Source organism: Callorhinchus milii, unplaced genomic scaffold, assembly GCF_018977255.1.
Source record: "Callorhinchus milii isolate IMCB2004 unplaced genomic scaffold, IMCB_Cmil_1.0 Scaffold24, whole genome shotgun sequence".
Lineage (NCBI taxonomy): Eukaryota > Metazoa > Chordata > Chondrichthyes > Chimaeriformes > Callorhinchidae > Callorhinchus > Callorhinchus milii.
Window position 1 is genome coordinate 3,591,873 of NW_024704765.1, and position 16,150 is coordinate 3,608,022.

At 43.6% G+C, this 16,150-nt stretch overlaps 1 protein-coding gene across 2 annotated transcripts in view; it reads left to right on the forward strand.

Moving 5' to 3' along the window:
- The window catches only part of LOC103181383 (eukaryotic translation initiation factor 4 gamma 3), a 122,240-nt gene that overhangs the window by 15,534 nt on the left and 90,556 nt on the right, over window positions 1–16,150 (forward strand). The window lies entirely within an intron of this gene.

The window sequence follows — 16,150 nt, forward strand, 5'->3', positions numbered from 1 at the left end:
AATATCTGCTTTGAGTTTCAATCCTCTATTTATGAATTGTGTTCCGTTGCTTTGTTGTTTAACTCCTTGAAGCTCCGTGCAATTTATAAGATTCTTCCCGTTTCTGATTGATTGACAGAAATAGAATGTGGAAATGTTAGCAGGAATTGTTTTGTTTGTCAAATGTTTCTTAGCAAAGGCACTGTTCATGGAAGCAGATTTGTGTAACTTTATGTGCCGGAGGCTGTGCTGTACTCTGAAAGGGAATTGTTAAAGATGGTGTTTTGTATTTTTGGTGGTTTGTGATTTTCTGCTTTTTCTAGCACTTAAAAGTGGTGAAATAAGACATGTGTAATTTTTGGTTGGGTTCCCCTGTGGCCATGACATGGTCAAGAGCAAATGACATGACCAAGAGCAAAATGGAAAGTGTCACACACATCAAATGTTATCGGGCAGCTCAGTGTGGCCGGTGTTGTGAACAAGATCTCTTCCGAGGATGCTAAATATGTCAGACGAGATACATTAATGCCCACCTTCCTTACTTTCTCCTTCCAATTATAATGCTCCTAACCCTCTTTTTTTTAAAAAAAAGGAATTCCAAATAATGGTGTTCTGTCATGTCTGTCATCATTCAATCAACCACCAAAGAACTATTGGAAACTGCAAAAATCAGTGCTTCCTGTCCCTTGAGGCTCATCTATCTTCCTTTTGGGGAGGGAGGGGTGGGGGTAGGGAGGAGTAAGTAGGGCCTCCTTGGAACTGAGCTGGCTCCAAGGTGACATGCTTGGTAATGGAATGTCGGAATCGATAATGTCAGCGGCTGAGGTAAGGAGGCACTGCCAGCACCAAGCAGGAGGACCTATCTTACCAACGTTGAGTTGGAAGAAGTTGGCTCTGGTCCAGGACTTGATGTCAGACAAACAATTAGCCAGGACATCAACGGTCCTGGAGTCGAGGGTGGAGGTGACGAGATAGGTGGTTGTCATCCACATACATGTGGAAAATGACCCCATGCCCACGGATGACATTACTGTGCGGGAGTATGTATAGTTTGAAGAGGAGGGGATCGAAGACAGAGGAGACCGAGGACAGAGAGAGGTCACATGTGACAGCGCGGGGGCTAGAAACTGTTGGTTGTCACGAAGCATAGACGGTGGGAAAGTAGGATTGGATCCAGGCGAGGACAGAACCGTGGAGGTGAGAGGAGAGGCGGTGGAGAAGAATAGAGTGGTCAATGGCACAGCCCAGCCTGGCTCGTCGGCAGGATCTGAAAGGGCAGACCAGTCACTGGGGGCAGGGAGGCTCCAACTCAGCTCCTGTTAACCCTGCAAACCAAAGCCTTAAAGAGTAGGGTGATCCTAGCTGGACAAGCAGCAGGGGAAGTTTGCCAGACAGCAATATCAATGGCAAACTATGTGGTTTTAGTTGGTTAGACTCCAGCAGTTAACCCAATGCACACTCTGGGGTACCCAAGCCAGGGCTCTTGCCAATTTACTCCTAATACTCTTCGGAATTAGATAAGCAGGATGTGTTCCTCCAGGGAAGGAGTGCGCATTTCATTCCAAAAATCTATTTCTGGGGCTTCCAAGTGTAAATGGGATGCTTGGAAATCTCCTTACTCTGAGTTTGCACAAGAACTTTCCAAATCCAGCTGTTAGTCATGACTCCTGAACTCCACAACCAGCAACCTGCACACTTGAACAAGCATCAAATACCCTGAAGAAACTAGGAGAGACAAGCTCCCAAGTTCACAAAATGAAGTCTGCATGTGTGTATGTGTGTGACTATGTGTATGTATAGATCATTATGGAAAAATTGTATTTTAAATTGTAAATTATGGCTTATATGGACAGTACCACAGAAAAGCATGGAGGAAATTGAATAGGGGAATTTAAAGGTTGACTGTTTATCCTCGCTGTGCGCCAGGCAGACCACACAGAAATCTGATTTGCCAGAATGGAGATTTGGTGCCAGTCGGTTGAAAACAAAAGTGATGTGGCACACTTTCAGAGATTATTTAATATCAGTGTTTCCAATTATCCTTCATAATACTTGTCACGGTACAAAGCATTAAAATCAAAAGTGAGTATCTCCGTACCTCTCTTATCCAACTGAAAGACCTGATGCTGTTAACATTCCAGATATTTAGTCCTGTAGCTCAGTGGTTAAAGACACTCGCCTCCAAGTGGGTTCTATTCCCGACCTGGTGAAATGTTGGCCAAGTTTCCTCACTCCACATGCCTTTGTTTACCTAGCAGTAAGTAGGAAACTGGTTGTTAGTCGATTGGCGGATCGCTTTTCCGGGGATAATAATGCTTTTTTTTAAAAAAAGATTTGGTCACTCAATCCACGACTGTTTATGGGACGCTGCTGTGCACGCAATTGTCTGCCGCGTTTCGCCCACAAATATACAGTCAGTTCAGTTTACAGTATATTCTGTGAAGCGCTTTGAAACGTCTCGAAGACGTGAAAAGCGCTATATCAAATGCAAGGATTATTATTATATTATTTATCTCACCTTAGCTTGGATATTCTTAAGCATGTGATGGCTTTCCGCATGTGTCATACACCTAGCTGCAACCTCAAAAAAGGCTTTGTCTCTTTGCCTGTCTTGTGATTTAATAAAGTGATTGAACAAAGTGGCTGCTTTATTGTGGGTTTGATTATGTCTGTAAATCCTCTAATGCTTAATGTAAGACAAACGCATTCACTTAACTGCCCGTAATCCATGTCAGTTTAGTAGCTTGATTGTTTTTACACATCTCTTTCACATGCTCAAGTAGTTTGCCAATTTTCTCTTGTTTTGATTGATGTTCCACTCGTCTATTGTTTGGCAACTTGGCTATTTGGAACTTTATCAATTCAATAAGGATTTTGGTGTCATTAGCAACCTTTGGTACTTGCCTTCGTCCCTTGGAGGAAATCTCTAGCATCTATCTTTATGAGGTCCTAGGAGCATTTAAGCCTTTGATTTGCTTTTTTGGGATCCCAGTGCTGTTTACAGGAGTCCTGTAGCTCAGTAGTTAGATTGTTCGCCTTGCAACTGAGAGACCTAGGTTCAATTCCTAGCAGGTCAGAATGTTGGGCAAGTCTCCTTACTCCATACACCTCTGTTTATCTAGCAGTAAGTAAGAGCCCGGTTGTTAGTCGATTGGCAGATCACTTTTCCAGGGAATAATTCCTTCAAAAAAATAATAATAATAAATTTGCCACTTCAATTCGCGATTGTTTGTGAACAATTGGCTGCCGCATTTCGCCCACAAAATATACAGTCAATTCACTTTAGAGTATATTCTGTGAAGCGCTTTGAGACGTCTCAAATACACGATAAGGCGCTATATTAAATGCAAAGATTATTATTATTATTTACATGAAGGTGCTTACTTCACAAGTTATTGCTCTAAACTTTGTTTAACTGATCGATTCTCTTTAATTACTTTGGCTAGGATAGCTTAATTTGTCTAAAAAATTATGGTATGGAAGTTTACCCATGACCATTTTTTTCTCTTACCAAATCTGCAGATAATACATTACCTTATTATTATTATTACTTTGTCTGCATCAGGGAGCCCCCACCCCCACCCCGGTCAGGACAATCTGCAAATTGATGATACAATACAGTATTACATTGTTATAGCGCCTTTCAAGTTGGGAGGACATCCCAAAGCGCCGGACAGTCAGGAAGAGGAGGGTCTTGAGACGTGCTTTGAAGGAGGCCAGGGAGGTAAAGGGAATGTGGGATAGAGTTCCAAAGGATGAGGGCAGAGAGGCTGAAGGCCTGACTGCCAATGGTGGGGCCGGTCAGGGGATGTGGAGCAGGCAGGAGCCTGCTCAGTGGAGGAAACGGACAGGTTTTTGGAGTTAGCACATTGTAGAGGTTGAAAGCAGCAAAACGATAGAGGAGCGAGGACGAGGATTTTTAACTTTATCCTCTGGGGAACGGGGAGTCAGTGAAGCTGGGGGTGGGGTGATGGGGTCATGGAGTCTGGTGCGGGAGAAGACATGAGCTGCAGAGTTTTGGATTATCTGCAGCTTGTGGAGAGAAAAGTTGGAGGGGCCGACGAGCAGGGAGTTGTTGTAGTCGAGCCTAGATGTGATGAATGAGGGTTTTGGTGGCCCAACGGGTAAAGCAGTGGCAGAGCCGGGTGATTTTGCGGAGGTGGGGGAAGGCAGAGCGGGTCATGGCACTGATGTGGGGGTAGAATAATAATAATAATAATCCTTGCATTCGATATAGCGCTTTTCACGTCGGGAGGACGTCCCAAAGCTTCACAGAACACACTGTAAAGTGAATTGACTGTATATTTGTGGGCGAAGGCGGCAGCCAATTGCGCACAGCAATGTCCCACAAACAGTCGGAGATTGAAAATGACCAATTTAGAAAGGACAGTTGAGGGTCAAACAGGACGCCAAGGTTCCGGACTGGTGGAGTGCATCCATGGATGGTGATGAGCCAATCAGAAAGGGCTCGGTCTTGATAGCGCTCAACTGTAGAAAGTTGGCTCTCATCCAGGCCTTGATGTCTGACATTCTGTCAGGACAGCAGTAGTCCTGGAGTTGGAGGCAGAGAGATAGATTGCTGTCATCCGCACACATGTGGAAGTTGACCCCATATCTGCAGATGATACCACCAAGAAGGAGCATGTACTTTGAAGAGGAGAGGACCAAGGACACAGCCCTGAGGAGCGCTGCACGAGACTGTGTGGGGGTTGGAGGAGAAGCCGTTTGTGGTGACAAAATGGAGACCGTGTGAGAGGTAGGATCTGAGCCACTCAAGGACAGGTCTGTGAAGATTGAGGTGAGAGGAACGGTGGTGGCAAATGCAAGGATTATAAGAGGATTATAAGAGAAATCGAGTTTGCATTTTATAAGGCTTTTGAAGGGAGAGGAGGAATAAGGAGAATATAATGGAGCGAACGTTGTCTTCCTATTTTGTACCAAGCCTAACCTCGTCTCTCCCAGCTGCCATATGTGTACAACCAGTAGATTGTGCTGTAGAGGAACCAGGAGCAGGAACCCTGACTTGTTGTCCATTCCTGAACCCTCGGAAGATCCAATGAGACCAGTAAGCTTGGTGCGGACCGGGATTCAAACCGTTCTGAAGGTATTCACTGCACACTACCAGGGTAGTGTTGCCGGGTTCCGATCTGAGGTGCATTCATACATTTTTACTTTGGCTTTCCACTTTTACAAGTAATCGTGTACGGCCATACGTTCTTGTAATGAGGAAATGCACTTCAACAACAACTTGCACTGATATTGCGCCCTCCACACAGGGCAGCACCTCAGAGCGCTTAACCATGCTGGGGCCTGACTCCGAGCCGGGGTCGGGGGGCTAACCGTAAGCATGGTCGAAAAAGAAGGTTTTAAGGCGGTACTTGAAAAAGGGGAGGGTGGCAAGGCGGAGGGATTGAGGGAGAGTGCTGTGTTTCCTCAGTTATATTTTTGTGGGATAATATTGGGATTGTAACAATCAGTAACATGCTAAGATTTGATGCCTGAGTGCCCACCCTGCTTAGAGTGTATGGGTTTAGCAGACTGCAGCAATGTGCTCCCGCTCACGTGTAGCCTGACAGTTTCAAAACTTCCCAACTAGGATGATGAAAAATACAATTGGGTGACGCCTCCATCTGCCATTCACAATCATTTAATAGAATTATAGATCAGGGATAGATCAGAGAGAAAGAGAGTAGACTGGAACATCTTTTCAAAGCTTCTCAATGGGAGTTTATTCGGAGTCCTGTATCATATTGGTTAGAGCACTTGCCTCGCAAGCGAGAGGACCTGGCTTTAGTTCGTCAGTGAGGCGATACCTTAGGCTAGCTTCCTTACTCCACACGTCTGTTTTCCTAGCAATAAGTAGGAACCCGGTTGTTAGTCGATTGGCGAATCGCCTTTCCGGGGATAATAATCTCTTCAAAAAAATAATAATAAAAATAACAATTTGATCACCTAGTCCACAACTATTTGTGGGACACTGTTAAGTGCAATTGGCTGCCGTATTTCGTCCACAAAATAGTCAATTCATTTTACAGTATATTCATTGAGGTGTCTCAAAGACGTGATAAGGCGCTGTATTAAATGCAAGGACTATTATTATAAACCTACTTCTAGTCCACCATTATCAATGTGGCCTCAAATCTTTGCATGGTGCCCAGCTAAATATGTGGCCTTGGGAGATTAGTGCAAAATAGTGATTGTAATTCTCTGAGAATAATTGTTATGGACTGTTTATAATTTATTTGTTAACCTCTTTTTAAAAGTCGCATTTTAAAGCCTCTATGAATGCAGTCCCTCAGAAATAAGATTTGGTTTATTTGACAGCAGTAAGCAAATATCCACCATGATTGGGATATAAAGCTGGAGTGTTCGGTAATTGCGTTTTTCTGTAGCTGGGTTCAGTGCTTTAGCTGGGCCCTCAATCACTTCCCTAACAGGATTATGAATTAGATGGAAGACTTTTCAAGCTTTTTAATAGCCAAGATTAATGAGGTACAATGCTTGTGTACTTTCATAGGTGGAGTTTCTGTACAATAGGCCTCACTCTAGTCAGCATTGTAATGATTTCCCCCCCAAATATCTTGCAAAACGAATGCTTAGCATTGTTTTGTTTAGGAAAGTAAATTAGCTAAGAGGTGACTTTGTAACACTAGATATTTTTGGCCCCTAGAGTTTTGGGTGAAATAATTATTTGATGATTATTTTTTTACAATAGAACCTGAGTTTTTTTTCAGTTATTCCAATTCCAATGGAAAGAACAGTGGAACTGAGGTTCCATTTTTCTGTTAAGGTGGATTACTATAAGATACCATTGGAAAAGAGGAGGTGTTTCTCTCTGTCTTGGCCAAAATACAACAACTAGCATTTATAAAGTGCCCCTCATGCGGCGTAGCGTCCCATACCTTCCAGTATCGGTAGTTCACCTCCTGGCTGTTTACGTTTGTCACATCTGCCTCATTTGCTGACAAATATAGTTGCTACACTTGACAGAGGTTAGAGTAAAAAATGAGGCATTTTGATCTGATAAATCACAGTAAAAATGCAAATTACTTACAATTAATATGAGGAATGGCTGTGATTAATATGACGAGTGGTTGTCAATTTTTCTTTGGTTGAAAGAAGCATATTCATTACTGTAGTATATTGTGTGGAAATAATTGGATTGTTTGACTGAACAGTATATTGCAGACTGTGGTATACTTGGGGTCAGACAAATACCATAAACTGCAAGAGCAAGCTGAAAGGTGTTTATTAATTGGAATCTACAGAGTTACACCTTTTGAGCATTTTGGCAGAATGTCTTTGTAATCTATAGGTTTGTCAAATTGTTTGTCGTTTCCTGTTTGCGTTTTACCATCAGACTTTCATCCTTTTCTGTCGCCATGGCAGCTGTGTTGCTGTCTGTCTGGTTGCAGACTAAAGCATTAATAAGACAGGCAGCAACTGAAGGTTTGACTCTTAACGCTGTTTCATGAGTTTATAATGATCCTGTGTGTGTGTACATGGTCCAACTCTAACCTACAACACACCACTTTTTCCCACTGTGTTGAAGTGTTATCGGGTCCAAAAGGTATAGGTGAAATGTTCGCTCCAGATTGTGAGGTTGTTCTTGCTGAGTAATCGGTGGAGAGCAGGCGTGAGGCTCCGCCCGAGAAGCTGCTCACATCTCCTGCACAAGTCATTGTTCAACTGCAATGCTGCAGCCGCTCCATACAGTGCTCATTCTGACTCACGTATAAAGGCACCTTTTATCCAGTAGTATTTCCGTATAATTAAAGCATGGAATCCCTTTCCTGTAATTAGATTAATTTTCTCAGTGTCTGGTTTGCCAATATGATTAATGTGTATAATTTAAATGTTTGTTATCTTGGGTTCATAACATCAGAACAATGGAATGCTTCTGTATCTGGGCTGGTACCTTGACATTCTGCATAGTAAATGTATTATAAATTGGTGCTTTCCAAAGTTCCACTTGTAAATTGCAAACGCAAAGGATTATCTGCACTTGTGCTTGGATTCATTTGAAACTTGTGTTAAATCCTTCAGTATATTGCAGTGGTGTTAAATCTGCTTCAGGTGTGGGTTGAAGAGTCTCCAGTGCTGTCTGGTGCAGAAAGCTTGCTTCTGGCTCTTCTGGGTGACATGTGGTTCATCTTCCCTGGAGTAGAAGTAGCTGTGACAACTGAAACACTAGTTGGCTTTCCTGTAAATGTGGGAAGCACAGGGTAATATAACACAAAATTATATTTGTAAAGTGCCTTTTACATCAGGACAACGTCCCAAGGCACTGAAAAGTAGGATTAGGACCCAAGCGGTGGGGAAGGGTGTCGGGAACAGGGAGGGCAGAGAGGGTATGAGGGTGCCCGAAGGCATGGTTGAAGATGAAGGTTTTGAGGCGTGCCTTGAAGGAGGCAAGGGGGAGAGTGAGGTGAAGGGATTGTGAGATGGACTTCCAGAGGGTGGGGGCAGGGAGGCTGAAGGCCCGACCGCCGATGGGGTAGGGAGTCATGGACCAGGCTGGAACCGGCTCAGCAGAGGGAGCGGATAGTTTGATAAGGGGTTAGCAAGTTGGAGGGGGCAAGGCCATGGAGGGCCTTGAAGGTGAGGATGAGAATTTTGAACTCGATCCTCTGGGGTATGGGGAGCCTGGTGCGGGAAAGAACACAAGCTGTATGAATGTGGGGGAGAAAGGACAGTTGAGGGTTGAACAAGATGCTCAGGTTCCTGATTGACTTGGTGAGGTGGAGTGTGCATCCGTGGATGCTGATGATGATGTCACCGTGAGGGAACATGTACAGGTTGAAGAGAGGGCCGAGGACAGAGCCCTGAAGAACACCTCACCAGACAGTGCGGGGACTGGAGGAGAAGCCATTTGTAGAGACAAACCATTCATGGACAGAACCTTTGAAGGTTGAGGTGAGAGGAGAGGCAGTGGAGGAGGATAGAGTGGTCCACAGTGTCAAAGGCAGCAGAGAGGATGAGGAGACAGGGGCAGTTTTAGTAACAGATGGATAGAATGTCATTTGTCACCTTGACCGGGCTGTTTCTGTGCTGTGGGCAGGAGAGGAAGGAGTGAAGCTGGGAAGCAACAACTTTTTTAGGGACCTTGGAAAGGAAAGGGAGGTTTGAGATGGGTGGGGTGGGGGGGGTGTAGTTAGTGAGCAGGGATGGGTCTAGGGAAGGTTTTTTTTTAGGGTAGGGGTGATGTCAGCTGTTCTTAGGTGTGTGGGAACAATGCTAGTTGACAGGGAGAGGTTGACAAGGTCTGACAATAAAGGGCAGAGCTAGGAGATAAGGAGAGGGATGGGATTGAGGGAGCAGGTGGTGAGCTTCCATGTGGGTGAAGGTGGCGGTGAGAGAGGAGGGGGAGACAAATTTGAAGATGTGGAGGGAGGGATGGATAGAGGCCGGACTGTGAGGGAGAGATGGGGAGGGGCTGGCGGTTGGGAGGGTGGAGGCGGCTGAATGGATCCCCTTGATTTTGGTCTCACAGAAATCCAGCATCTCCTCGCAGTTAAAGTTAGAGGAGAGGATGGGCGAGGCGGGAGAAGGTGCTCGGAGAAGCCGGTTAGTAGTGGAGAAGAGAAGCCTGGGGTTGTCCTTGGCCTTCAAGGTTATCTTGGAAAAGCAGGCCAATTTAGGGGAGGCGAGGTCGGAGCAGTACGTTTTTATGTGGTCAAGCCAGATCTGCCAGTGGACTGTTAAACCAGATTTGAGTCAAGTGCGTTTGGCAGCCCGCACTTGACCCTTGAATGAACAGAAGTGGCTGGTGTACCAGGGTGAGTTGTGTAAGTAGGAGATGGTTCGTGAGGTGAGGGGGACAAGGCCATCGAGAATGGTGGAGGGAGTGGAGGAAAGTGACTGCGGAGGATAAGTCGGTGCGAGAGGTAGGCCTGAGGGGCAGGAGTTCAGACGACTCCAAGGCAGCGGAGAGGGAGTGTGGGGAGATTCTTTTCCAGGCATGGTAGGAGATGCAGGTGGTTGGGTGGGAGTGGGATTGAGGAGTTGTAATGTTTGATTGCAATCTTCTACTGCCTTCTAAAAGAGAATTGGGGAGTCAACTCAGCAGCTATCTATAGATTAATGGGTGCCCTTGAATGTGAGAATATCTTTCTGAGGCTTAAGTTATCCTACCGTTCCCCTGTCTTACATTCCCTCCTTATTCAAATGTAGTTGTCTACTCACCCCATTGTTTGTGGGATATTGCTAACGCATATGAGTTGCTGCTTTTGTTCCCATAACATTTTTTCATTTCTAAATGCTGTAATTTTGTTCTGTGAAACACTTCAATTACATTTTTGTAAATTTAAATTGTGGTGGTTTTGCAGTCGGCTTTTTTGATTGAAATATGTCAGAAAATCAAAGCTGCAAATGAGAGCTTTTATGGGTGATTGAAATGTGAATGTTTTCTCTGTTGGCAAATATGTCAGAAGAAGCTACAGGGTGAACCTATTTAACATGCCTGATTTAGCACTGCGTCTTCTGCTGTGCACCCACTGGCTTCCTGGCAGTGGGGTTCTGCTGATGTAATTTCCTGCTTATGTCGGTTCTACACAGCAAGAGTTGCTAACGTCTCTTTGAAAAGGAAGTGACCTTTGCAGTGGCCTGGTAAGTCAAAGGCAGTCGGAGTTTATGGACCTAGACAGAACACTGGTTTTCAACAGGGTTGCCTTGTATTTTAGGATATCGAAACCCTACCGAAAACAGTGGTTGAAACAGAATCTATACAGTACTCTGCACTAGCTTTTAAAAGTAATTATTAAATGGAAAATATTCAATGGTATGGGAAAGACTCAGCGTAGGATTAAATGGATGTTTTTTCAAGGAGCAAGCATAATGGGCTAAATGGCCTCCTTCGATACTGTGAAATTTCTGGTTGTGTGTATTGAACACGAGCAGTAGAAAACAATGTGCTCAAGCTCAAATTGTGTGACTTTTAAGAATTTCTTTTATTTCAATTACCTATATCTTTGACTTTGCTTAAGCAATAGTATAAGTCTGGATACAAGACGGCATGTTAAACATTTGTAAAGCTAAACGCAAAATACTGCAGATGCTGTAAATCTGAAACAAAAACAAATCGCTGGGAACACTCAGCAGGTCAGGCAGCATCTATTGGTAAAGGAAAGTGAGTCAAGGTTTTGGGCCTACAACCCTTTGTCAGAACTAGGGAATGTTGGGAGGGAGAGGCTTTTAAGGACTAACGAGAGGGGCAAGGAAGATAAAGGAGAAAATGGGGTAGAGGACTGGGCGCAATTGGTTCGTGATTATACAGCACAGAAGGAGGCCATTCGGCCTATCGTGTCTGTGCTTGCTCTTTGAAAAGAGCTATCCAATTCAATCCCTCTCCCCATAGCCCTGCAAACTTGTCCTCCCTAAACAATTATCTACTTCTCTCTTAAAAGCTGTTATCTAATCGGCTTCTACTACCCTAAATCTCCAATATTTGGACTTTATTACAAAATGTCTGCAATCCTAAAAGCTCCTAGTCCTCCCCAGTGGATCACTTTGAAAATACTACAATTTAGGACAGATTACCACACTGTTCCCTCTTGTGGTAATCGTGTGGATATGCAGAGACTCCAGCTTCACTGTGCTGGTCCACTTCATAGAATCATAGAATAATACAGCACAGAAGGAGGCCATCGTGCCTTTGGAAGAGCTACCCAATCAGTCCCACTCCCCCTCTCCACATACCTCTGCAAATTTTCCCTTTTCAAGTACCTATCTGATCCATTTTTGAAAGTTGTTATTGAATCTGTTTCCACCACCCTTGCTTTAATTGGACTATAATTGAACAGTTGTAATTGTTAGGAAACAGTTGTTGGTAACTAAATTTATCTTCCAGAACCAGGGAAAAAANTCATACAGCACAGAAGGTGGTCATTTGCGCCGGCTCTTTGAAAAGAACTATTCAATTCGATCCCACTCCCCCGCGCTCTCCCCATAGCCCCGCAAACTTATCCTCCCCAAATAATTATCTACTTCTCTCCTAAGAGCTGTATCGAATTGGCTTGCACCAGCCTTTCAGGCAGTGCATTCCAGATCCCAACAACTCGCTGTGTTTTAAAAAAANGTCTCCTCACCTCCCCTCTGTTTCTTTTAACAACTATTTTAAATTGGTGTCCTCAGGTTACCAACCCACCCGCCAGTGGGAATAGTTTCTCCTTGTTCACCCTATCGAATCCCCCCATAATTTTAAAAACTTCTATTAAGTCTCCTCTTAACCTTATCTGCTCCACGGAGAACAATCCGAGCTTCTCTCGCCTCTCCTGATAACTGAAGACCTTCATTCCATCCTGGTAAATCTTCTTTGCGCCCTCTCCAATTCCTTGACATCCTTCCTAAAGTGTGGGGCCCAGAACTGAACCCAGTCTCGAGCTGAGGCCTACCCAGTGTTTTATAAAGGTTCATCATAACTTCCTGACATTTGTATTCTATGCCTCTATTTATAAAGCCTCGTATCCCATATGCTTTTTTAACAGCTTTACCTACCTGTCCTGCCACCTTTAAACATTTACTTATATGACCCCCCCAGGTCTCTCTGTTCTTTCACCCCCTTTAAGATTGTACCATCAGCTTATATTACCTCTCATTCTTCATCACAAAATGCATCACTTTGCAATTCTCCACATTAAACTTTATCTACCACGCGTCTGCCCATTTTACCAGTTGGTCTAGTCTATGTCCCCTTGCAATCTGCTGCTATCCTCCTCGCTGTTTACAACTTTTCCTAGCTTAGTATCATCTGTAAACTTGGGAATTGTCCTCCCTATACCCAAGTCCAGGTCATTTATATGGATCATAAACAGCAGTGCTCCCAATACCGACCCCTGGGGGACACCACTGTACACTTCCCTCCAGTCAGAAAAGCAACTGTTCACCACCACTCTCTGCTTTCTGTCTCCCAGACATTCTATATCTATGCTGTCACTGTCCCTTTAATACCGTGGGCTTCTATTTTGCTTACAAAGATGTCAAGATAATAGAGGGGGAACATGGGGAAATTCCAATAAAATGGGCAGACCAGAGAGAGAAAAGGTGTGTCTGGGAACCAGATGTTGTAATAATGGCCACGGAGGAGGGGGAAGGTGAGCTGTTATGGTCTGAAATTATTGAAATCAATATTGAAGCCGGAGGGCTGTAAGGTCCCTTGCAGATAGGTGAGATGCTGTTCATCAAACTTGCTCTTTGGTTCATTAGAACAGTTGTAGGAGACCATGGATGGAGAGGTCAGAGTGCAAGAGGGAGGGAGAGTTGAAGTGGAACAACTATTTGATTACCCCTCAGATAGGTTGTGTGTCCTGCCATGAACTCCTGGCACACAGGAGTCTGTGTACACGTGTACTAAGCAAGGTTTTAAAATCAAACTTTAAACTACCTGAGTAAACGAAGGATGATTCCCGTCCCATCCCACCCCACCACGCATGTGAAACGGAAGTAATATTGGAAAATTTTGGCAGTTAAGTCATCCATTGAAGGCTTCCTATAAAACTTTGGATGTTTTTGTACTTGATATTTTTACTATATACATTTATGGGATCTGGCGAAAAGCCTTGATCATGTTAACTTTTGCTTTTAGATGTAAGCTGGCTTGTCGGCAAGTCTTGCTGTTCCAGAATTTGAGACTGTTTTTCCTATGCACAAATTTTTTTAAAAATATTGCGCAACTGTGCTGGAGCATCTCCCTGGACTCGAGTCCTGTCGAGTGTGGTGATTTCACTCTGCCCAGTACTTGTTGACAGCTATCCACTTTCAATTCTAGGTCTAATTCTTGACGCTAGGTTAACTTGAGGGCACAAGGATAAAGTGGTTTACCATCTTGTGTTCTCGCAAAACTCTTGTTGATTCTCATGGGTGGCATATCATTGAGAGAAATTATAGACATAAGCTTTCTTTTCCTTGTGTCTAACCTCTACAATTGAACTCACTGAAGTCAGTCTCTGGATTACTCACTGCTTTGAAACTGAAATCCCATAACTTCCTGAAGTTTATTGAAGACCTACCTGAAGACCTACTTCTTCAACAATGCCTATGGTTGCAGTCTGTAAGACCCAAGACATTATTTTATGTGCTGTATACATGCTTGTTCTTTCCTCTCACTCCTTTGTGCACACTTCTCCTTCCCTCCCTCCCTCCCTCAACCACTAGGCTTTAGAATCCTGAGCCTGAAGTCACTTTACTACTTCCTTTGGCTGCTCGCAGCCCATTGCTGTGCGCAAAATTAGCTACTGCGTTGTCTGGTTATCTGTCATACAGGTATTACATTTCAGTAAAAACTTGTGAAGTAGTTTGAACGTCTTGACAACGTGTTAAGGCGCTGTATCAAACACAAGGATTATTATTCATCATATTGTTTTCTCTGAAAACCTTTTCAACTATTAGTGCGTGCTGCACTTTAGGCTTTGTCGCTTCACTCATTTTCTGAATTAGTGTTAACCAAACAGGTTAATTATCCCTCCTCAGCTGGCTCAATATGGTGAATGTCGAATAGCAATAGGCGATAATTCAGAAATGTTCTGGCTTTGGCCTAGCCTGGCTGCTATTTGCTTTACTCATGCTGCACATAGGACATGCTGGCAGCTCTACATGCTTGGCTTACAGCTTCATTAATGAAATGGCAATGCAAGTGGCTGCTCCCAGAGCCTCCTACCTACCATTCTGTTTTGCTCTATGTGGATGTGCAAATGGAATCTCGGTTTTATGAATAGGGTTTATAGAATATAAAATCAAAGAGGTAATGCTAAACTTGTATAATTCGTTAGTTAGACTTAAGTTAGTTCACTTTTGGTCACTGAAATGTAGGAAGGATATCAAGATAATAGTGGGGGAACAGAGGAGATGACTGGTTTGCTCTATGATAAGGCGCTATATCAAATGCAAGGATTATTTTTTCCACATAAATCCCGACAACAACAATTTTAAAAAATTGCATTTTGTTTTTTAAAAAAATGAAAAATATAAAAAAATTAACTATTATATACACACACAGATGTGGAGTCCTGGAGCTCAGTGGTTAGAGCACTCGCTTTGCGAGCGAGAGGCCTGGGTTCGATTCCCGGCAGGTCAGGGTGAAACCTTGGGCAAGTTTCCTTACGCCTGATAATAATCCCTCAAGAAAAAAAACAATAATAAATTGGTTATTTCAATCCACAACTGTTTGTAGGATGCTTCTGTGCGCAATTGGCTGCCACGTTTCGCCCACAAATATACAGTCAATTTGCTTTACAGTATATTCTGTGAAGCCCTTTGAGACATCTAGAAGATATGAAAAGCGCTATATCAAATGCAAGGATTATTATTATTATGAACAGAGACTGGAGATGCTGGCGTTTTTTTCTGCTGGAACAAAGGTTGAGAGGTGACCTGATCAATGTCTTTAACATTATGAGGGGTTTTGATGTCAGTGACAGTTGGGAGAAATGACTGGTCGGTGAGTCGGTGACAAGAGGGCATCAATTTTAGGAAATGGGGAGATTGGGAAAAATATTTCCACACCACAGAGTAATTAGGATAGGCTCTGCTGGGAATGGTGGTTGAGGCAGAATCTTGTTGGCTTTTAAAAGGGCGCTAGATAAATATCTAAAGGAGAAAACTAAAGGGGTTTGGGTAAAGGTAAGACTGAAAGAATTGCTCTTAAAAGAGCCATACAATGGGCTTAATGGCTGCCATCTGTGCTATAAATTTCTACAGTTTTATGGTGTGGTAGAGATGTCATTATCTTGGCACGTGCCCAGGCTGTGTTTTGCTGCTTTCATCTTTTGTTCTTTTTTTCTCTCCCTCCTGGCCTCTCCATATACCAAGTATGTTTTTGTGTGATCTTTGATTTCATATCATTTGGTAGAAATTGAGTTTAAGCCCCACTTTGGGACTTGAGCTCACAGTCTAGGCTATGAACGAGACATTAAACTGAGGTCCTGTTTGCTTCAAGTGATAGTTAAAGATCCTACGACACTATTCAAGCGTTCTCCTGGCAGCAATCCTCCAGATTAATATATCATTAACGGCATAGCTGTTTGTTAGACCTTACTAAGGGCAAATGGCTGTTTCCTGCATCGACATCTCTATACTTGACAATTACTCTTGGATGTATTCCGACATTTTGATATAAGGACTATAAGATGCACATTCTTTCTCTGGTTCCATGTGTGCTATGTATGGTTCTGCTATT